A 24,896-nucleotide genomic window follows, 5' to 3' on the forward strand; every position below is an offset into this window, starting at 1 on the left:
TAGCATTCAAATCTGGCCATAGACACTTACTATCAGTATGATCCTGGGCAAGTCAATTAACCTCTGTCTACCTCAGATTCCTCATAAATACTTATTTCCTTTCCCCTTATCTCCCTCTCTTCATCCAGTTAAAACTACATAATATGCTTTATAAATTCACCTAAATGGGGAGTCCATATTTTCATTTGTTAGAGTCAGCTTCTACTACCAGGTCTTATTATCCAATTTTCAGTATGAACATTTATTTACAACTTAGAAAATTAAACAAGTATTACAACTCAGGGTTTGGTATATTGTTTTGTTGATTATCTATACTTGAGAAAGTGATAGATAAAATGTTAAGAATGCAAATTAAATCTAAAAATTTGTGCTGTGACCATAAGATTCTTGTGTAAATTGTAAAATGTTGCATCTTACTCTTGAGTAAGAGCATCATTATCTGCCCCTCTGCATTTTGGAACTACCACAATTCCTCTAGAATATCTTATTTACCTTTCCTCTTATGACTCTCTTATATGCTACTGAAGGAGAGGGCCAATGCCAGTTCATATATTAGTTAGAGTTTGTTTCCTAGTTAGCAATATAGCTGCTACCCTAGTTTGGGGAAGACTGCTAAATCATAAGGTTAAGCATCTGGAGCATCTTGTATTTACAAATATATTAAGGCTCTATCTCTGGTTTCACTTACCTGAATCAAAGAGAAGGAAAAAGAAAGGAACCATCATTTCTAGAAACTCTTACTATGCTACAGATATTACCTCATGTAATTGTAGTAATAATTCCATGAGATAAGTGCATCATTTTATAGATGAAGAAACTGAGATAGACCAAACTTAAGGGATAAAAGTTTGAATATTAGCTGTCTTCTTGACAGATAACAGAAAGATAGAGTTGTAAAGAACCTTAGACATCATCTTGTCCAACCTGACTTGGAACCAGATTTTCCTCTGCAACATACCTGCCTTTAGTGAGGACCTTTAGTGAGGAAGAGCCCATCATCTCCTGAGGCAATCTGTTTTACTTTTGGATTGTTCTGACTGCTAGGAAGATTTTCCTACATTCAATTGAAATCTGTCTCTTCACATCCAAAGCCCATTGCTCTTAGTTCCGTTCTCTAAAGTTAAACTGATCTAAACTCTCCTTAACATGGATGTCCTTCAAGTTCTTCCAAACATCTCTCAATTGTGTAAATTTTCTCTTGTCTATGTTCAATAACCTTAGTTGTTTCAACTCATTCTCTTAAGTCAGGATCTGAAATTCATTTCCATTCGGTGTGTGCTGGTAAAATGTTTAATGACTGTCCTTCCAGTTGAAAAAAAAATATGTAGGGCACACTTTTAAGTTTTATTTGTATGATTAACATTTACATTTAGAGATTAAATAAAGCAATAAATCGAACCTTGATTTTTGTAGCATTTGCTGATTTCTGAGGTACAAATGGCCACACTGAAAATTTAATTATCAGCACCCTGGAGTCTGTTGGAGCAGACTCTAGCACAAGGCTTCTCTGCACTTTCTAACTTTTCAATGTCTTTCCTATAAGCAATACTCACAACTGAATAATATACTCTAGTTACGGTATGACCAGGGCTGAATAGAGACTGGCTATCAACTCCTTATGGTTTTCTTTTATATGTTTCAGGATTATAGGTTTTTTGCCTTCTGTATCATATCCCTGACTCCTAGCATCTAAGAGATATAATATCTCCATATCTTTTTCAAAATACTTTCTAGCACAACTTTCTTCATCTTAAACTTATGAAGTAGAATTTTTGGAACCCAGATAAAAGACTTGAAATCTGATGGGTGTAACTATGCTTTTTATTATTTCTTACCAAGAGGTTGATCCTGAGCTTATAATCAGTTTTTGGCTATTCTTCCTAGCATTATGTCATCTGCAAATTTTATACACATGTCATTTATGCCTTTGTCCAAGTCATTGATAAAAATACTGACTATTACATAGCCAAATGTAGATTTCTGGTGCATTCTAATTAAAGAACTTTTTCCAAGTTGACATAAACATTACTATGATTGCCCTTTGAGCCTGGACATTGAACCTGTTCTGAATCTGCTTACTTTTCACATTGTTTAGCTCATATTTCTCCATCTTGTTCACAAATAAAGCATGAGACACTGTCAAATTCTTTGCTAAATTCTGGTAAGCTATAGGTATTGTAGTCCCCTGATCTGCTAGTCTGGTAACACTGTCAGAATAGGAAATGAAATTAGCCTAGCTTTTGTGAAACTATGCTGGTTTTTTGTCATTACCACTTCTTGAATGCATGACCATGCAAGTCTGTAGTCCTTACTATTGGGAGACTGAGACTGAGAGATTCTGAGGTCCTAGGATCCACTAGGTTGACTAAGGAGGGGCTAACTGGTCCAGGTCAGGCAGAGCAGGTCAAAAGTTCATGAGTACTGTGCTAATCACTAGTGATATCATGATACATGGGAAACTTTGAACTTCTGGTCTAAGTCAGATGGAGAGGTTCACTCTCAAAAAATAGGCAAAAAAAAAAAATTAGAAATTTGCCAGAGATCATACTCAAACTCACTGGCTAGAGGTTGTAGATGCCTTTCTTCTCTCTTCTCTGAAAACCAGGACAGCAACCTTGTGGCACTTTCCCCAATCTCCACATTTAAAAAAAATCCCAAACAATGGCTCAGCATTTAACTATGCCAGCTCTTTCAACACCTTGGGATGTGGTTAACTGGACCTGGTGGGCTGAACTCACCTAAGGCAACCAGGTACTCTCTTTTTAACTCCATGCTTATCTTAGGTTTTTTCACTTTCCCATAGTATTCTTTCTTTTCCAATGTAAAGATCATTCTTCTTGGCAGAGAGAACAGCAGCAAAAAAGGAAAAGGATTTCACTTCTTTGCCTTGTGCTGTCATACTGGTCCCATCTTCTAGAGCTAGAGTATAGGTATATATATTCTTTTTGTTGTCCATGATATTCTGTAGCATTTCCAGTTAATTCTGAGCTTGAAGGCCTGATGGGATTCTTACAGGTATTCTTTATTACTTGCTTTTGCTTCTTTCAGACTCTATATGTTTTTTGAAATATTTTGTACATTTTATTTTGACATGATACTGCTCCCCAAAATACCCTATCCCTCTTTGTATCATGCAAAGTACATTTTCCTTCAACAATTTAGTAAAACTATCTAATAGAATGATTTGACTGGTAGAACATATCACTTTCTCCTTTTTGTGGCTTCCCAGTTGTAAACAGAGAGGCAGGATGTGGGCTTTCATGGGCTTTCACTTGAATAATTTAGTGTCAGCATTGTCCTTTGTCCTGAGTTTTTTGTTGTCTTTTAATGTTCTCTTCATTTACATTGTGGTATTCATTTATGTTTATTGTGATTTGGGCCTCTCTAGACACTATGCATCATCATCTAAGTCTTCAGTATTTTTTTTTGTTTGTAATTCTTCATATTCATTGTTTCTTATAGTACAAAATTATGCCACTGCATTCATAAATTGGTTATATCAATATCCATGTCATGATCATTAGACAAAATTCCCCTTTCCTCCAGGGAATTGTTTCTCTTTGTGTCTTTAGAATTTCATTTTGGAGAGCTTCTCTTCTGAGCTGACTTCCTTTGTAGAAGAATTTCTGGCCATGAGATCCTACCTATCCTTTCTTTTAACCCTTTGAAATTGTCTGTCTCCAAATATCAAACAGTTGTTGCCTTAGATTATATCATTCTGTTCTCTGTCACAAACTATATGATGGAATTGCTTCATTCAAATTCTGCCCTGTGAAGTTCCCATAATTTTGTTTCAATCTCATTAATCTTTCCTTTGGCTTTCACTATTTCTATTTTGATGTCTAAGTGAGAGTTTTAAATTCTTTCATTTTGTAGTATTAATTGAAAGCTCAATTCATTGATCTGCTCTGATGTAAATTTTCCCTTAAGTACTGTTTTGGCTGCACCCCACAAATTTTGGTATGTTGTCTCATTGTCATTATTTTTTTTTAGGTTTTTGCTAGGCAATGGGGTTAAGTGGCTTGCCCAAGGCCACACAGCTAGGTAATTTAAGTGTCTGAGACTGAATTTGAACCCAGGTACTCCTGACTCCAGGGCCAGTGCTTTATCCATTGCGCCACCTTGCCGCCCCCTCATTGTCATTATTTTTAATAAAATTATTGATTTTTCTAAGATTTATATATTTCCTTCTATTCTATTTTCTTTTGTTTGTTCTTCTGTCTTTTACCCTGACTCTTCTCTAAAATCTGTTTTGCTTCTGATTATGACGTTTCTTGATCCACTCTCTCTCTCTCTTATTATACTACCCACTTCCTTCTTCTACTTTACTGTTAGGTAAGACAGATTTCTATACTCAACTGTCTGTGGCATACACACACACACACACACACACACACACACACACACACACACACACACACACACACTTTCCTCTGAACCAATTCTGCTGATTACCTGAGGATTTTGAACTGCTGCCTTGAGCTTCAGACTTTTATGCTGCTATTTTTAGAGGTAGTTCTAGGGATCTGCAAGTTTTTGGTGCTTCCAGGGAAAGATGTGGTCATGGTTCTTCTGGTCTGTGTTCTGCTCTTTACTCAGAAAGTCCCCATTCCCCTACATACGCTCCTTTCTGCCCTGGAACTGTGATCCAGAGCAACTGTTGATGTGCAACAGAGTTGTCACATTGCCCGGTCCTGCATTTAGTTCTGGCTTAGGTCCCTTGGTAATCCCTTTTTGACCAGGTGTCTGACCAACTTACTGGATCTCTGAATTGAGAGCTCCTTAAGCTGCTCTGGCTGTTATCACAGCCACATACATACAAGACCCACTCCTGTTGTTGCCCTATTTGCTCCCTGTCCCCAACATGTTTTCATAGACCTGTCTTGACAACTTCCTTAGTTATCTTGGTAGCTATAAAATATCTCATCTTGATCTTTTGCTGACTGTACTGCTCCAGAATTCAAAATGATGTATTATTTGAAGGTGTTTCTAGGAGAATGTTGGGAGAGTTCTATTGGATTGCTACCTCCATTCCGCCATCTTCTTTCTATCATTTCCACTCTAGCAACCACATCTTCCTTCTAATGGCAGTTGCCCTCATTGTTTCCCCTTTTTTGGGGAAGGATAAAATTATCATTAAAGTAAACCAAAAATTTATTCTTTGCTCTGGTGAGAGAGAAAGAGAAACTACATATTGTGCCTATATGCCAGGCAGCCTTGTGATGTTTCCCATTTGATTTATTTTTCTTGGCTGTATTTATTTGTTACAAGGGTCTTTGGGGGAAGGGGAAGATAAGGAGTCATAGGGGAGAGATAGCCATGTATAGAAGAAGAACATCAATAAAAGATTTTTTAAAAAGGGGAACAAAACTATGGTTGTCACCCTATTTTTCTAGATAGTCACAGCCCATCAAATTTTGATAGTACTTATGAGACCAAATTTGTTTTTGAGCATTTGAATTTCTTGTTCATGTTGACCATGGATTTATTCTTGGATCCTTTCTTAGAATTTATCTCTTATGAATTTCTGGAAATCTTCATGATTTATGATATGTCTTGGAAGAGAGTAGCAATGTTATTTCTCATTTTTTCCCCAGTTCAAATCCCTTTGATCATATTTGTAAGAGTCTCCCAGTTATTTTTTAACCAGTCATAATAGTAATGACAAACATAAAGCACTTCATATACATTAGCTCATTTGAATCCTCATAATAAAGTTGTTCAGTGGATTGCTGGGCCTAGAGTCAAGAAGACCTGAGTTCAAGTGCATCCTCTGACACGAACTGTGTATCCATGGGCATATCACTTAACCTCCATTTGCCCTACTCCACTGGAGAAGGAAATGGCAAACCATTCTGTTATCTTTTCCAAGAAAACCCCCATGGACAATATGGTCCATGGAATCATGAAGAAATGGACAAGATAAACACCAGCAGCTACAAGCCTATAAGTATAATAGATAATATGCATTCCATTTTTGATAAGAGAACTGAGTATTAAAGAGATAATAAGGCTTCTCTTGGTGATATAACGCAGGATCTTGTTTTCTAGTTCTTTTTTTCATAACATTTTACTATTTTTTCTTCACTACATCATGCCACTTCTTTTCAGGTATACTCCATCTCTGATCAAAGATTCATCATTCCTATGTTTTAAACACTTTTAAACATTTAAACATTTTAAATGTAAAAGTCATTCTTGGGTGCCATCTTTGTAACCAGCTGTTCATTTTCCAAATCTACTCTGCTCACAAGGCATGGAATCTGTAATCCCAGCTCTTGAGGAGGTTCAGATTAGGGGAATCTTTTGGCCTCAGGAATTCTAATCTACAATGGGCCAAGCAGATCAGGCAACTAATTCTGCCATTACTATGATTAGACTAGTCGGGGAGAGGGCCAGGTTACCTAAAGATGGTTGAATTATTTGAGAGAAAAAATGGAGTGGTAATGGAATTGAGCTTAAGAGCAGCTCCTGGATTTAGGCCTGGTTAAAATAGAGAAACCCTGTCTTTTTCTGTCTTTCTTTTTTTAAAATCTGTTTTTCTCTTCTGAAGCCCTTTTTTTTAAATGATTACAGAGATAAAACCCCATCTATGACTTTATGGTTTTTAATTTCTTGCCCAAGAAATCCCTAGAAATGTCTTTTAGATTCCTTCTGGCAGCATAACTTAGTCTTATATGAATCACCAGAAAGGGATCAGAGTCATCAGGTTTAACAAGTGTGGGGAGATTTTCTCCAACATCCTGTATATATACCCTGGGAAGACAGTGTACCTTTCTATTGTTAATGTCAAATTGACAAATAGCTGCCTCTGTACAACCTGACAAGGGTACTAGTGACCACTATTTATTACTTTATCCTCTGACCCTTTACTGGATACTCTCTCATCTGATAATACCTGTGGATCGGTATCATTTTTCCTTAGAAGACAAAAAACAGCTATTTTGTTTCTTTTTCCAGAGAATCTGGCTCTTTTTTCTTTGCAAAGATAGGTTACTTAGCTTCAAGAATTCTTTGGTCTTCATTCTTGCCTTTTTCTTAGATCAGTTTCTTTCATTCATCAGCTTCCCCACAAGGGTGGTAAGGATTCTACATACCAGTGTGCCTGACCTTATGGGCCTGAGGTTAAAAAAGACCAAGTTAAAATCTGACTTAGAAACTTACTTGCTATTTGAACATGGGCAAGTCACTTAATCGCTATCTGCCTCAGTTTCCTCAGCTATAAAGTAGTGATAATAATAGCACCTACCTCCCAGAGTTGTTGTCAAGATAAAATAAAATAATATTTGTAAAATGCTCAGTATAGTATCTGGCACTTAATAAATGATGATTTCCTTCTTCCTTCTTTAGATTCTTTTTCATCTTTGTGTTTTACAATGAAACCTTTGTTCTATATTTTTACTTCATTTTTCTGGAAAACTTGGATAATCATTCTTTTAATTTTGTGGTTCAGCAGATAGAAGGTTGGACTTAGGAGTCCAGGGAGTCTCCAGTTGGGAGTCAGGAAGATCTGAGCTTAAATCCATCTTTAGATACTTATAACTGTGCAACTCTGGGCAATTAACTTAAAGTTTGTCTGCCTCAGTTTCTGATTTGAAATTTCAACCATTATGCTGACTTCATTGCTGTATGCCTGAGAAACCCCATGCTATGCCAAGAAACTGAATTGTTTCTATTTGAGTTGTCTTAGGAAGATTCTGAAGATCGCCTGGTATTACTAAGATACCAGACACTAAAGTCCTTTCTTTAACTAAACTGCCAAAAATTCAAACTTTACTGCAAAGAGAGCAGCTTCAATGAACTGGCTACATTGTTCAAATACCAAACATACACTTGCCAAATAGACTGTTTTATGGAGAACTTACACAGGGCAAGTGCTCATAGAGTGGTCAGACAAAGTGTTACAAGGACACTATCAAGGTCTCTCTTTAGAACTTTGGAATTGATTGTGTGACAAGGGAGACACTGGCATTGGACTGCCCAGCATGGCATGCCCTCCAGAAAGGGTGCTGTGCCTTATGAGCAAAGCAGAATTGAAGTCACTCAAAAGAAGTGCAAGATTTAGAGAATCCACCCCGGTGTTCATATAGGCTATCTGTGCCTGACCTAAGGTAGAACTTATATTCAGCTCCTATGGGTCTGATCAGCCATGGTCAGATACATTGTAGTTTGACTCTAACATAGTGATGTCATTTTGATCCTCTTTGAGAACAAAGTGCAGCAATCAACCTCAATTTTCCCATCTGTAATGATAATTTAATGATATATAATGTAATAGAGCTATGAAGATTAAATAATATAATATTTATAAAGTGCTTTGTGAGTTCTATTATTATCACTATTGTTATGATTATTATTACAAATACTTGACTGATGGAGACAAGCAAATATGAATCATTCTATGGAAGTCACTACAAAATTCATATTTGCTTGAAGTATGATCCTTAATCTTTTGCCATTTCTACATGCAACTCTTGTGAAAAACTTTCTTTTCATAAATATGTATAGGGCCAATTCAGTATACATTGAGATTATATATATAAACCATGGTTACAAAATATGTCTGTGTAGTTTAGAGACAGAAGTCTCTGTATTTTTGTCCCTTATTTTCCCCAATCTCCTATACATCTAAACAATTGAACTGTTTTAATGTTTTCATTTTAAAACTGTGAAAGTCAATCTGACTTTGTAAAGTCAGAGTGAGATGACCTCCTAGAAGTAGGTAGATATATTTCCAGGGAAATTAGGATAAATATAAGAAAGTATTTCTTTTTAAAAAAATTTCTAATTATAATCAAAGAGGTTTCAAAAACATTCATCTTTTTGAAAACTTTTCAGTTTCATATTTTTCTATCACCTTCCTGTCCCCTTTCCCTCCCCATGGCAGCAAACAATGCGATACAAGAGGAAGAAAGTACTTTTTTGTACAGTGAGTGGTACTAAGTGGTAATAAATTTATGGAGCTTATTTATCCCAAGTCCATCCCTTAGGTCTACATATAGAAAACTTTAAGACAGTTGTAGATAAATTTATAGATACGGGTTTGTTAAAGTATACTGGAGAGTGAAAAGAGATCTAGGCATACATCAAAAGACCTGGGTTGGGCACCCTGATTTGGCACTCATTTGGTAACTTTGGTCAGTTCATTTAATCTGGCAGAGCCTCAGTTTCCTTATTTGTAAAATGGTGTTAATAAAACCTGCCCTTTCCTAACTGTAGGGTTGTTTTGGGTACCAAATGCTATGATAATAGAGATAAAATTGTAAGGTGCCCATGCAAACATAAGACTTGTTTGTTCTAGGTCATAGATCAGAAGTTCCAGGGTCTCTGGCTGCTGCTCCTCCCCTCCATTCCTGAGGAAAGTGTAAACAGGGCAGGCTATCTCACAATTCCCTGGCACATTTCCCATTGGTTCCTTGGGACAGACCAATTCTGCCAATAAGCCATCTCTCTCAGACTGTTAATGTCTAACTACTGTTGTTCACTTTAGGTAGGAGGAGCTGTCAGAGGTTGTAAAGTTCCTAGACTTTCCCAGACCATGGGGGCCAAAGGGACCTTGAGAAATGAAAGTCTTGCTAAGCATTGTGGAGGACAAGAGGAACATTTTTATCCTGTCCAATTTTTAAACCTTTGTTTAGAAGGGTGACATTCAAACCAGCAGGATATGAAGGACCTGGGATGAATAGAGGTGGAGGTAGGGAGACTTGGGTATTAGATGCACCATCTACAAATTCTAAAAGATTCTAATTTATCACTTTTTTTTTTTCATAGCACTTAGTTGGGCAAACAGAAGCTTTTCAATGTGCCCAATAACAGTGCAGACACTCTTCTTTGCACATGTAGTGACCTGCTTTTTCCATTGACAAGGGTGTGGTCTTGAATATACAAATAAGAGGCATTGTTGATGTGGAGGCAAGAGATGAAGTAGAAGTCTGGGACCCACTTCCAGTTCTATGATTATATATGACTTAGGGAAAGTCACTGGACCCATTATCTGATTTGCAAAGTGAGGGGACTGGGCTATATGACCACAAAGGTCCCTTCCAGATCTGACTCATTCTGTGATAGCTTAGTCTTTTTGAGATGAATTCTATTTAGCTGACCCACTATGACATCTAGACTTTCCCTCTTTGTTGAATGAACAGGTTGGGCCTTAAAGGCAGTTAGCTACTAATTTCAAAAGTCAATGCAAAGTTTGGTTGAACAGGCAACCCCAGGGTATAGAAACCCCTTTGCCATTTCTTCATATCAAGAGTTCAATGAGGAAAAAGGTCAGTTTTGGAGAGGAGGGTGATATGCTCAGAGGACAAGGGACAAAGTTAACAGCTAAGCAACTGGGACAAAAAATCTCCATTGACATGTTGGGTTGCAAAAAGTCTAGAACTTTCTTTGTTGAAAGAAAGGGAGGAAGGAAGGGCAAAGAAAAGAAAGAAAGAAGCAAGGGAAGGAAAAACGGAGGAAGAAAGAAAAGTATGAGGGAGGGAGGAAGAAAAGTAGAAAAGAAAGGAAGAAAAGGAAAGAAAGCAGCAAAGTTTCCTTTGTTACATCCTATCTACCATTTATTTAGTGAGCAGAGAGGTTTTTCTAATAGCAAATGAAGAAGGAACTTAATGTGCTTTATATTTGCATGACTATATTTTAATATGCAAAGTCAAAAGATTAATCTTATCTCTTTTCCCCTTCTCTGACTTCCCCTCACTTCACCTTTATCTTTTTTTTTTTTTTTTGGTAACTCTCCCGCTCCCTGATACCCTACTGGTAAGTTAGGCCTAGACTAACTGGGAGAAATTCCTGGTGGAACTGTTCTTCCAGGCTGGGCACTGGAACTGGAGATAAGCCTCCAGGTTAGAGGGGTAAACTGAATATAGACGATAGACCTTTGACCATCTCTTTCTGCAGAGCCCTGTGGTTCTGGGCGCAGGATAAACAGGATGGAAGGCAGGGTGCTTGGGGGAACGTTGCACATTCTTCATTTTTGTTTGGGCCACCTTCCTTTCTCTCTCTCTCTCTCTCTCTCTCTCTCTCTCTCTCTCTCTCTCTCTCTCTCTCTCTCTCTCCCTCTCCTTTTATTCTTTCCTCTCCCCAATTCCAAAAGAGCTGGGAGATGGGGTAGGGAGGGAGGAACACCAGAGACTCAAGGACAAGTGTCTCGAAGTGAAAGAAGGTGTAGCTGGAAGAAAAGGCTTTGCTGGCAGTCGTTTACACTTGAGCTGAGCTCAGCGGGGAGAGTTCTGCAACTGTAAGAGGTTAAAACTTGCCCCTGTGTTTACTTTTGTTGGCGGCCACCCTGCATAATAATCTGTCAACACGTCAGGTGCGGATTTATTTGTGCATTAAAAATTGCCTAGAGCAGGCGGATGTAGACGTTCTGCAGCATGCTGGAAAATGTGCCTCCAGCACAAAAAAACAGCCTCTCCAAATAGTTCACCCTTTTAATAAGTGCATTTAATTAAAGTCGTATAACTCTTTTTTTATTATATTAAAAAAAGCCCCCTTAGCCTGCTGAGGCTGAAAGTAAACTTTCCAACACAAAGAAGGAGTATACTCCCCGCCCCTGCCCCTCTTTAAAATGGAAAACTCATCAGCGTGTTGCTTGCCCTTCACTGGTTATCATATGTTTATTTGTAATTTGGTTTGGCCGGATCGATTTGGGGTAACAGCTGACTGCTGGGCCCCAGTGATATGTTGGGGGGGAGGGGTGGCGGGGCTGGGTGGGCAGAAGCTACTTGTGATTTCTGAATGAGGGTGCCAGATTGTATGGGCACGTCCTCTGGGTGCCTCTGCAGACCTGCCTATATGTCATATAGAATCGGAATTTGTGACTGAGGGAGGGTGGAAGCACCAGCTCTCTAGGGTTGAGGCTAAGGATGGAAATAAATTGTATCTAAAGATAGATCTAATTTCAGTACATTGTATTCTGAATAATTGTAGCCACTATTCACAAGTCGATGGAGAACTTAATAGAGGGAAATATAAAACATGACCTTCCCACTTTCAAGAAATCTGATTGAAGATTTGGGACAACAGATAACTTATCTTTGGGTAAGAGGGTGAGCTGAGTAAAGTGTTGAAGTGCATAGTGTTGAATTTGGCTACTTAGGAGTCAAAAACAATCCTGATTCAAATTCTTACTTAGTTGTGTGACCTTGGGCAAGCCACTGTGTCAGCCTTTCTTTCCTCATTTTAAAATGGGGATAGTAATATCACCTATTTCACTGGGCTGTTGTGGGAATCAAATGAGATGATGTCAAAAGTGTTTATTATTAATAATATGACCACTTACATTCTTAAATTTCTTGGATTTGAGGCATATGATATAGAAACAATAAATGTAACTCTTCAAATTTTTTTCCTTAATAATTCTGAAAGTCTCTATATGGGTCAAGATTTTTGTTTTGGCTTCAATGTAGTGACAGGAGGATTTTTGCAAAGGAACTTTGCATTTGCCAGTGGATTAGGAAATCTGTCAGTGAGAAAGTGGTGGTCTCAGTCCTGGACAAACGGTGTGATGAGCTACAGTTGGCATGTCCTAGTTAGGGAAGCAGAGCCTAAGGTATGCCTGTATATGTGTGTGTGTGTGTGTGTGTGTGTGTGTGTGTGTGTGTGTGTGTGTATGTGTGTGTGTAGAAAGGGAGGTGTCTGTGAGGAGGGGGATGAAGGCCTGTGCTTGGGAATGGAGAACCCCACAGCACACTAGCCTTGCTGATTTGCAGCCTGCTAATAAGGGGACCCAAGGGAACAATGTGTACACACCAGACTTGTCAATAGAGATGCTGTGGAAAAGCTTCATAAGGGAACTATGTGGGCCAGGAAATAGCCTCAAGGGTTCAGATGTGGAACCTATGGGATTCAAGACCAGATATTCTTGGCAACTTCAAGGTAAGTAAGGATAGTTTAAAAAAGCCCCAAATTTGTCCCATGTTGGTTTCTCAGCTGTGGAGACATTTCATGCCTCCTGTTGTGGGAAGGATGGTATCTGTGACTCTTGGATAGAAAAGCACCATGGCCCCAAGAATTCTAGGTATGGAATTTTGGGGGTTTAAGGAGATCCAGCCCACTTCTCATTAGCATACTGGTCTTCATTGTTCCTCTGGGAATGCCCATTAGCTTTTTATGGCAGGGAGAAATCGAAGTGGAGGATGGGGGAATAGAATTGGTTGCCCAGGGCCACCCAGCCAGAGCTAGGAGACCAGGCAGTCTTTAAGGTTGCTTGCCTCTTGATTAGTTGAAGAAATAGGGCTATTACTAATTGTTTTTCTGTTCATTAGGGGCAACTTCTTCAATTTTAATTGACTTGCAACCTTTTTGAAATTGAGATAGCCCCCATCATCATTTAATTTTTTTTCCAACCCTTTGTCCCAGAGAAAAGGAGGGAAAGGAGTTGTATGGGATATAGGGTTTTTTTTAAATTAAAGTAAATTAAAGTATTTAGAGAACTTCATGACTTCATGATACTCTTTCAGTATTCTGAATAAAAAATTATTGTTCATTGGTATTTGAGTGACTCGTATATACAAGAAAATGAAGGAAGACATAATGTATGGACCCACAAAACATGGTCTTCCTACTCTCAAGGAGTCTAGTTGAAGATACGAAATGAAAGATAAAGTGTCAAAGGAATGATTAATGCCACTTATTAATACCAGCATTAAATATTATTGTGTGGCATTTCAAATGCAATGCTCAATTTTGAGGGTCAGCTTCTTACTCATCTGACAATATGCCCTATGACACTGAAGAAAGAATAATTGTAAACCAGTCAGGAAGCACAGTAAAGCAATAGAATGCAAGCTCCTTGAGGCCAAGGATTATTTTTATTTCTTTGTATCTGAATCTCCAATAGCAGGCAGAGTGGCCTTGTATATAGAAAGTGCTTAATAAACTCTAGATGGTTAGATTAGGAAATGTCAAATAAATAGAAGGTAGACTTAGGTCTGTGCCTAGAGGTGGCATGGTATAAGGGAAGACAACTGTATAAGGAGTCAGGAGACTTGTCTTTTACTCTCTGTTCTGCCATTTAGGCAAATGTGTCTTTGAGTCTTATCACAGATATTGAATTGAGTTGGGCATTGAAGGATGGATAGGAAATGAATGAAAATGAAGTGGGAAAGGTATTCAAGGCCCAGGGAAAGAGATGACCAAAGCTGCTTAGGTAGGAATCTACCACCTGGAGTTAGAGCACAATGAGTAGTTTCCCCAGAGCCGAAATTTCTTGTAGAAAGAAGTAAGGGAGGTAAGTACAAAAACAAAAGCATCTTAGGCAGTAGGGTTTTATTAAATGATCCTGGGTAGTGGAAGTGAAATGGTCAAGGCAACATTTTAGGAAGATTAATGTGGCAGTAGTATGCAGGAGGCAGTTAGATGACTCAGTGGGCCTGGAGTCAGCAAGACTTGTGTTCAAATTTGAAGAGATACTTACTAATTATGTGACCCTAGGCAAGTACTTAACCTCAATTTGCCGCAATCCACTGGAGAAGGAAATGGCAAACCTCCCCAGTATCTTTGCCAAGAAAACCCCTAATGAGGTCTCAAAGAATCAGACATTACCGAAATGACTGAACAACATCAAGAAGGATTGTAGGTAAGTTAGATCAGAGTCAGGGAGTCCAATCAGGAAAGCTGAGAGAATGACTATGTTGTAGCAATTTAAAACTAGAAAAGACTTCCAAGATTATCTGGTAAAGCTTTTACATTCCTTAGATCAACAAACTGAAGATTTGTAGAAATAAGTGCCTTACCTAAGAACATACTAGTAAAAGGCAGAACCAAGAATTGGACTCAGATTTCCTGACTTCCAGTTCTTCCACCATTCATCTTGATACTTTTGGGAAAAAAAATAGTAATTTTGAGGGGGAAGTAGTTTAATGTGGGGCAAACATCGTGGATTTAAGGAGGCAGAGGGACATCCTAATAGGGGAGGATATATAATTAGATTATTAAACCTCTCAGCTGAAGGGTGGACTATTAGAAATTTAAGGGGAAAACCCCCTACTGACTTGCAAGAGGGAAAAGCTGTCCATTTATAGGAAGTGCTGTCTGGAGCTCAGGGATACAGATTTAGATGTGTATGCTTTATGCATAGATATAATACTGGAAATTGTGAGAATAAATAGAATCTCCAAAATGAGAAAATAGAGAGAAAAGAGAAATGTACTAGAGTAGATTAATATACAGGATAAGGAATTCAGTATGAATTTTTGAGTGCTGGATTTGGAATCCATGGGGAAGGATTCAAATCTCAGTTCTGTTATTTACTAAGTATGCTATCTTCAAAATTACCCCAAACCACATAATTGTCAAGTCCTTTTCTCAATACTTATCTTTCTCCATTTCTCTGCCCACTTTGACACTGTCAATTACCCTTTTTTGATAATCTCTTTTCTCTAGGTTTTCATTAACAGTATTCTCCCTTGGTTCTCTTCCTAACTCTCTCTCTAATAGAGATTGAATTAACATTGAATTCCTTTCCCCTCGGATTCTGTCCTGAACTTTCTTCTTTTCTTTCTCTATATTTTTTCAATTAAGTGATATCACCAGGAATATGGATTCAAATATAACTTCTAATGAGGATTATTCTTAGATACATGTGTCTAACCCTGACATCTCTCCTGAGCTTTAGTCTTCCATCTCTAACTGCCTATAGGACATCTCAAACTTCATGATCTTAAAGACATCTTAAGCTCAACATGTCCAAAATTGAACCATTACCTTTTCTCCAAACTTTCTTCACTTTTCAACTTCCCTATTTCTGTAGAGGGTAACATCAACCTTCCAGTCACCCAGAGTTATAATGTAGGTCTCATCCCTTACTCCTATCTTTCTTTCACATCTCAACTCTAATCAGTTTCCAAATCCTGCCATTTTTAACTTTGATTGCCAGAACTATTATAATAGCCTTCTGGTTGGTTTCCCCTGTCTCAAGTCTCTCTTTACTTGAGTCCAACTTTTACTCAGTTGTCAAACTGGTTCATGTCATACTCTTTTTCAATAAACTAAAGTGGCTCCCTATTCCCTTTAGGATCAAAAATAAAATCCTCTATTTGGCATATAATATTCTATGTAATATGGTCCCTATCTACCTTTCCAGTCTTCTTATATATACATCACCCCATAATCCTTCTTCCATCTATAAATACAATGTCGTACTCTGCAATTCAGAACTCCATCTCTATTCTGAGCATTTTCACTAACTGTCCCCCATACTTGGAACTCTCTTCTTTCTCATTCCCTCATCTCTGTCTTCCTTTGAATCTCACCTAAAGTCCTACCTTCTGCAAGACACTCTTCCTGGTCCCCTTTAATGCTAGTGCTTTCCTTCTGGTGATTATTTCCAATCTATCTTGGATATGTCTTGTTTGTACATAGTTTTTTCATGTAGTCTTTCACATTAAGCTTTAGTTCCTTGAAAGCACATATTGTCTTTTGTTTTTTGTTATATCTTTAGCACTTAGCTCAGTGGGTATATAATAGATGCTTAATAAAGGAATGTGACTTTATAGAAGCAAAAACCTTTGGGAGCTTTTGTTTCCCCATCTGTATGAAAACTTTCCCATCTCAATCTATATAAAAGACCACATTTTCTTTATATTAAAAAAGATAACAACAGGTTGGTTTTTCCTTTTCATAATTCTTGGGATATATTTCTTGAAGCCTACAGAACCAAGATGAACAAATTGGGCTGCATGAGATAGTTCCAGGTGCAAAGTAAAGAATTTTATGAAGCTATACATCAGGAGCTCATTGAGGTCAACCTGTAACATAGCCTAAGTCTTTCCAAACCATATTCCTTACTCTTTCCATTTTGTGCCACGAAATTGGAAACCAACTCAGTCAAAAGCAGAGCTGTGCTAGGTTGTGTGATAGGGAGATAGAGAGTAATTTAACTCATTTTGGGCCACTGTCAAGGGATGAGGTGAGGGTGGAAGAGTGAGTGTAGTGTGTTTAGATGACTGAATGACTGATTTAGGGCTGTTCTAACATGATGCTGGTTTCTTGGGAAAGGGATCTAGTTATAACAAGGCAAGGTTAACTGTGGTGTGTGTGTGTGTGTGTGTGTGTGTGTGAGAGAGAGAGAGAGAGAGAGAGAGAGAGAGAGAGAGAGAGAGAGAGAGAGATTGAGGAGCAGCACTGCATTTATATGGAGGTTGTATAAGCACTGTTGAGTTAGTGTAAGTTAGTGTAAGGAAGAAAGAAAAGAGAAATTCCTTAGAATCCTTGTAAATCACTTACACCCATGTTTTACAACATGGGAATTGTGGAAGCATTCTCTTGGGGAAGCAGACCTCAAAACTGCTGAACTCAAAGCTATGGAACTCCAGACATCTGTTTGGTGGTAGTTGTGGCCAATTGTGTTGTATGCATTTGAATGGGGGTAAGCTGACCTCTTCTCTTTCTTGGACTCTCTCTTCTCTGAACTTTCAAATGGACTATACTGTTGAGACTGGATGTCTGAAGTCTCTTGATGTTCCTGTCTTCTGTCAGATGAATATAGACTATTTTATTGAGAGGTGGGATAAAAAGGTATAAGATGAACATGAAGGTTTGTGGGATTCCCTAAGAATTTTGTGGGATCAAAAGTGTGAGTACCCTTCTCCAGATCTTTAGAATTAACCAAGGATGGCAGACATCCTTAAATCTTGAGAAACCTAGCTATGTTACCCAATGGCACTTTTAGAAAGAATGAAAGTGCTCAGTGATCTTGTAGCAACGGTTTTCTCTGGTAATTGAAGATGAAACCAGTAAAGGATTTATATAAAGAAGGCATTGGACTATTTTCTTAAGGGTGTTGTTCTTTTTTCATCTATCCTCCTAGGGTTTCAGTAGTGGCTGCCACTTCTGGCTGTTATTGCATACTCCCCACCAACATTTCCTTGTCATGGCTTACATTTTGTGATTGAGCTAGAGGTGTAGGGGTGGGTGGGGGAGGGAGAGAGTACATTTTAAAGCAGTCCCTGAGATATTATACATCTTTATTTGATTCAAATTCCATGAATGTGTTGAAAGAGTGTTCATTTCAGGTAGAAAATTAAAGTACCTCTTCATCTTGATGGCAAACTATATCAGGGTGAACTCTGCCTAGCAAGTAATTCTTCTCAACATACATTTTTTGCTTCACATCTTTTCCTGTTCAGGAGAGAATTCCATTTTAAAGACAGCTGTTGCACCTGTGCCAGGGCAATTTTAAGTGGTGAGTTTGCATTCTTCCATTGAAATATCTCAAAGGAGAGAGCTATGAGTACAATTAGGTTTTTCAAAGGGTTTTGAGGGGACTAAAGGGATTTAATAAATCACTTTTTAACTCTAAAATTCTGGCTTTATTTGTGAAAACAAGGGTGACTCAAGTGTTCATTTGGGACTTCTACAATTGATCTTTGACCCTTCACATTATAGCTCCCACAAAATCAAAGACAACCTTCAACTCATCTTGATTCTCTTTCTCATCCTTCACTAAGCAGCTCCTTGGCATAATAGCATATTGAAGAAATCTAGGGGAAGAACCCAGTTTGAGGTCCATTTACTGTTAGGAATCAGCTTTTAGGAGCCATCTTTAGGCTCCAGGAATTCTTTCTGGTTTCCCCATGCCTGGAATGCTTTTCCTCCTCTGTTCCAACTACTGACCTCTCTGATTTCCTTTAAGTTCCACCTTCTGCAGAAAACATCCCCCAACTTCTCTTAAATTCAATGCCTTCCCTTTGTTATTTTCCCCCCTAACTATTCTGCTTTGTAGATAATTTTTCACATATTGTCTCTCCCCCATTTGACTATAAATTTCTTGAGGGCAGGGAGCGTTTTGCATCTTTTTGTATTCCCCAGGGCTTAGTATGGTGTCTGGCATAGTATAAGATAAAGGTTTATTGGTTAATAAAGGGGACAAGAATTTGGTTGACTGCTAGGTGGTGCAATTAGAGAGAGTGTTGGTCTTGGAATCCAGAAGACCTGAGGTAAAATCCTATCTCTGATACTTATTAGATGCATGACCTTAGGCAAATCATTTAATATGTCTTAGCCTCATTTACCTTATTTATTTTTATCTATAAAATGGGGATGTATTATCATTTTACTTAACTCATAGAGTTTTTATGAGGATCAAATGAATTAGCATAAATTGCTTTACAATCTTTAAAGGATTATATGAATGTTAGTTTTTGATATTAAAAGGAATAATTATTAGTAATCAATTAATATTGGAGGATCCAGGAATTTTTCTCTATTTCCTCATTCAGAAACCATCTCTGTAGATTATTCTGCCATCTTCTGAAGGATATTGCTGATTTATGAAATTACCCAAATCCTTGGGTACTTGCTTTTTTATCTTGACTGAAACCTCACCTAACTAGAAAACCTTACAAACAGAATATAGTCTTGGTGAGATCTTGTCCTGTCCTTGGGAATTTAGGGTAACCAGATTATGAAGAGGAAAACCAGCCAAAATAGTCTGGGTAGAGATGGATTTTTGTGGTCCAGATTGCTGGAGGGAGTTGTCTCTTGATCAAGTCACTTTTTCAGCAGGATGAGTTAAAGATTTCTTGCCCACCTCCTCATTAATATGTCCACACCCCTAGGTACACCCTCCCCCTTTCCAAAGGCTTTTAAAACTTTGATTGCTCTCCAGGGGTTGGTTTTGGTTTATAAGAGAAAGCCAGTGACTACATTTTATTAGTTATTCACTAACTATAATTAATAAAATGATTGTTAATCAGATATTAATATACTAGTAGAGAAACACTGCTTTAGAAAGGCTAGAGGGAAGAAATTCAGCCATAATGTTAATGGTGTTTCTATCAATGCTGTGATTGTAGTATAGTGGACAAGGGCCTCTAGAGATCCAGTTCTCAGACTGAAATGACAAGAGAGAAGTTAGTCAAAAACCCTTCATCTTTCCCCACCAATGGGTCTGGGTGAATGTAGGGTATGGGGTGGTGGTGAAGAAAGAGTTCTTATCAAACATTCTGTATTGGAAGTAAGAGTTGGGCATCTGATCATAGGAAAGGCTTTATATAGGTAATAGCATTTGGACTGAACTTTGAAGGAAACTAGCAATTCTATAAAGTAGGAGTGAGGGAGGGACTGCATTCTAGGCATGGGTTATGGAGATTTGAAGGGGAGGGAGAAAAGGAAGGAAATAGCCTGCTAAAAGTTACTAAAGATAGGAGTGTGACTCTTAGAGATAACTTGTACCCTGGGCAAGTCACTAAATACTGTTTGCCTTAGTTTCCTTATTCTGTAAAATGAGCTGGAGAAGGAAATGGCAAACTATTCCAGTAGTTTTGCCAAGAAAACCCCAAATGGGATCACGAAGAGTCAGACATGACTGAACAATAATAAATAGGAGGTAAAATGTCACATGTGAGAAATGGCAGGAAGGACAGGTTGGCAGAATCATTATGTGGATAAGGGGAAATAAGGTATAATAAGGCTGAAAAGATATGCTGAACTAAGAATATGAAAGTTGTTAAATGCCAAGCAAAGAAGTGGATGTTTATATAGAGAACTTTGCCATATACTGCAGATTTAGGGCCATTTTAGGTAATGGAAAGAACAGTGCATTTGGAATCAGAAAACTTGCCTTTGAATATTAACTTTGCTATATATACTACCTTTGTGATCTTGTAAAAGTCTCTTAATCCTTTGACCTTGTTTCCTTATCAAAATTCGAGGAGTAACTGCCTACTGAAAAGAACTATAGTACTTTATTGCTACCTCCTTCATTTAGGGGGCTTTGCTGATCTAGACCCAGGTTTGCAATTTGGACCAAATTCATTAATGGGAAGCCTGGACTCTGATGACAAGGGACTTCCTTTTAGTATATTCACCCCCCCCCTTCCATTTTTATGGCTAGGGTTTTCCTTAAAAATGGCAAGTAAAAAAATATTCAGTATGCAGTATAAATTAGTAATTTAACATAACAAATGTAACAATATCAGAGTGTAAAGCAGTTTTCTATATTGCTGATTAGGCATTTTGCATTTCAGCTCAGCTCTGCACTAAACCACTCCCAAGTATATTTGGTGGTAAAATTTCCAGGCTTGAATCAATAATCTTAATGCTTTCCCTTCTAATTCAGAGGCTTTCCTTCCTCTCTACCAACTCCAACCCAATTAGTCCCAAGGACTTTGGATCTCTTGACCTCAAAAATATCACCTCTCACCTTTGATGTGTCTGTTTTGGATACTCATTCTACCAAGATCATGAGAGAATGAGCATGAAAGTGGCAGCTGAAACCAAGACTTGTGGTAGCCAGGGTCTAGGTATAACAGTAAACCAGCCTACCTCCCACCCTTTCTTAAGAAGAAACTCTAAACAATCCTTTCTTACTTCACTGGTGAGAAAGAAAAGAGAGCCAAAGGGGACAGAATCTCCCCTTTGTATATCCCTGAGTTATTAACTCTCTAAACTCTGTAACCAGTATGGGATCACACTATCATTTTTAAGCCCCAACAGGTCCCAAACTTCCCACTCAATTGACTGGAACTGAGAATGGAAGCTCTGAGGATGATCTTTAGGAGAACCCTTGCAAGTTTACTATGCCACCACTTTATAAAATTAGTGTCCTGATTTAGATTTTCACTAAGATCTCTGATAATCCTTTGATCAGGAGCAGAACCATTTCATATGAGAGGAATTCCCATTCATTCTGAAAACCTATTCTGACTGATTTTCTGCTTCTAAAGATTTTCCTGAGAAAGACGGTGAAAGCATGAAGTGGGAAGGAGACCTCTGAAATTATTGACTCTTGCGATGCTAGTGAAGGAGCTTGCCCCCCCCCAAAAAGTTGTTATCAGGAGATCTGGATTCAAATCCTAGCACTAGCACTTTACAGAATATATGAGCTTGGGAAAGTTGCTTAATATTTCTGAATCTCAGTTTCTCCATCTGAAAAACAGGTGTTAATACTTGTGCTGCCTGCCCCACTAGACTGATCTTTGCAATTATGTCATTGTTATTAACAGAGATCCCCAAGAATGGAAATAGAACACTTGGATTGAACATCTCTGTGTGAAGAGAAACAAGAATAGGCAGTCTTGGGTATGCCTGATGAAAATGGGTTTCTGCATTATATACAACAGGTTTGAGAATTTATTAATTTGATTTTTGTGGTATATATCTCATAGGCAACTGAATTCTAGTTGAATATGTCTCACTTAGTCACACTGAAGTTTTTTTTTAAATAAGAATGATTTTAATTCAATTATTTAAGGTAGTATTTATTAAGTGCCTATTCCATACCAGTCATTGTGGTAATTACTAAGGATATTGTGATTATAAGTGTACCAGTGGGGCAGCTAGGTAGTGCAGTGGATAGAGCACTGGCCCTGGAGTCAGGAGGAACTGAGTTCAAATTCGGCTTCAGGCACTTAATAATTGCCTAGCTGTGTGACCTTGGCAAGTCACTTAATCCCATTGCCTTAAATAAATTAAAAGGTATACCAGGCTATGCTCTGGAGAACTCTATGGTTCTGCTGATAGTATATATATATATATATATATATATATATATATATATATATATATATATATACGTATATATGTATATATATATGTATATACATATATATAGAGACATTTTCCATATATATATTTTCCATATATATATATATATATATATATATATATATATATATATGTTCAGATGACTAGATACAAAATAGAGAGCAATTTGGGGAAATTGTGAGGGAAATAAAACTAGGGGTGACAGGGGAGGGGAGGTGTCAGGAAATGCTTGTTATTGGAACTCCTGCTTGAATTGATCCTTGAAGGGTAGTTGGGTCTTTCCAAGAAATGGAGGGGAGAAGGCAAGACTACCAGCATGAAGGACAGCTTATACAAAAGCATAGCATATAAATATGAAAAACCATACATAGAAAAAATGCAAGTAGCTCATTTGGCTGGAAAATTGAATGCAAGAGAAGAAGATCATGTATAATCAGACCAGAAAGACAGTGTGGATGCCGATCATAAAAGGGCTTTAAATACTAGACAGAGGAGCTGGTGTTTTAACCTAGAGGAAATAGAAGCTAGTATAGCTTCTTGAGTTTTGATGGGGGGAAAAAGTGTTTATATATATATATATATACATATATATATGCATATATGTACATATACATATATGATGGAACTTCCTATTAGGTTTCCAATCTTCAAATTAAGTTGGCTTCATTTTTGTTCTTTAGAGTCTTGGACCTGGAGTTAGGAAGACCTGAATTCAAATTTGTTCTCAGATGCTTGACTCTAGGTCCAGCACTCCATCCATTGTGCAAACTAGTTGCCTTATAAACACACACACACACACACACACACACACACACACACAGACAGACACACACACTCCTTCAATGCATTTTTTTTTATGTTTTTTTCTTTTTTTTTTGCAAGGTGAATGGGGTTAAGTGGCTTGCCCAAGGTCACACAGCTAGGTAATTATTAAGTGTCTGAAATCGGATTTGAACCAAGGTACTCCTGACTCCAAGGCTGGTGCTTTATCCACTATGCCACCTAGCCACCCCCATCCTTCAATGCATTTAAAAAAGAAAATTTAAGGTCAAGAACAACTGATCTGGAAAATCAATTGATCACTGTATTCTTTGTAAACATTCATCAAAATTTTAGGGATACAGCCCAGTACTTTGTTCTGAGAATAATTTATAGTGAGAAATACTCATCAACAAAATAAAAAGATTGTATCAGTATTTGGGTATGTAACTAAAAAAAATCCAAAAACAACAAATAAAATAACTTTAGGCACAAATTTAGTAATTTTGAAAAATCAAAGAAGAGATTAATCAAATTGAATGACAAAACAACTGAAAAATAAAACTAGGAGATAATTCTTTAAACTAATAGGGCAGATTAGTCATTAACTAAACCATTATTGGTCTTCAAAAGAAAGGAAAACTATGTTACTAGAATATGAAAAATGAAAAAATGAGAATACACAGCAAATGGAGAGAAAATAAAGGATATTAGATATTATTTTGCTGTTTTAATATTAATAAAAATATAAAATACTCAGATTAATAGAACACAATATAGAATTTAAATAGCAATTTCTGGGGTTGGGGGAGAGATTAACAAGCTATAAATCAACTTCCAAAAGAAAAATGAACCCTGGAGATTAGATAAATTTATAGTAAATTGTATCAGACATTCAAAGGTCAATTAAATCTAATGTCACATGGTCTATGATTTAAATTTGACTTTAAATGTTTTGATGTTTGTTTTTATATCACTTACCTTATTTCTACAATTTTTTCTTATCCCCTCACAAAGTCATCCCATATATGAAAGGAATACACAAAGAGGAGGAAAAATAAGTAGAGCAAAATGGGCCAGTATATGGCAAAACTTCTGGTTTTTATATACAACATGCCCATGGTCCCTTTATTTTAACAAAGAAATAGGAAAAAGACATCTGTTCATATCTCTTGAGGCCAAGCTTGACCATGATAATTTAAAAGAATTCATTTTTGTTTGTTTTGTTGTTTCTCTTTTCTCGCCCCCCCCCCCATTTATGTTGTTGTAGACATTTTCCATTTTTTTGGTTCTGCTTACTTCACTTTGAATCAGAGTATATCTTTCCATGCTTCTCTCTATTAATCAAATTAATAATTTCTTTTTCAAAATAGATTTTTTCAATATATTTTGTTTTTTACATAATTCAGATTTTTACTTACCAGTGAACCCTCACCCCTGCACAACAATAAGAATAGATGGCTTCTTTCTCTCCAAATTGACTCTATAATTTTGCAACCAACATTCATTTTTATTCTTTCCACTTAATCATTGTGTATTTTGTCTTCTTGACTCTACTTATTTTGTTTTGCAGCAGTTCTTGTAGGTCTTTATATGCTTCTCTATGTTTATCATATTAATCATTTCTTAAGGTACAATACTATTCC

General features: G+C 37.3%; 1 long non-coding RNA gene across 1 annotated transcript in view; it reads left to right on the forward strand.

Annotated features, from left to right (window-relative positions):
- The window catches only part of LOC141514145 (uncharacterized), a 345,149-nt gene that overhangs the window by 145,544 nt on the left and 174,709 nt on the right, over positions 1-24,896 (forward strand). The window contains exon 2 of the long non-coding RNA XR_012475953.1: positions 21,951-22,067. This is a non-coding gene — a long non-coding RNA (uncharacterized LOC141514145). The remainder of the gene's footprint in view (positions 1-21,950; positions 22,068-24,896) is intronic.

This window comes from Macrotis lagotis, chromosome 2 (genome assembly GCF_037893015.1).
Source record: "Macrotis lagotis isolate mMagLag1 chromosome 2, bilby.v1.9.chrom.fasta, whole genome shotgun sequence".
Taxonomy (NCBI): Eukaryota; Metazoa; Chordata; class Mammalia; order Peramelemorphia; family Peramelidae; genus Macrotis; species Macrotis lagotis.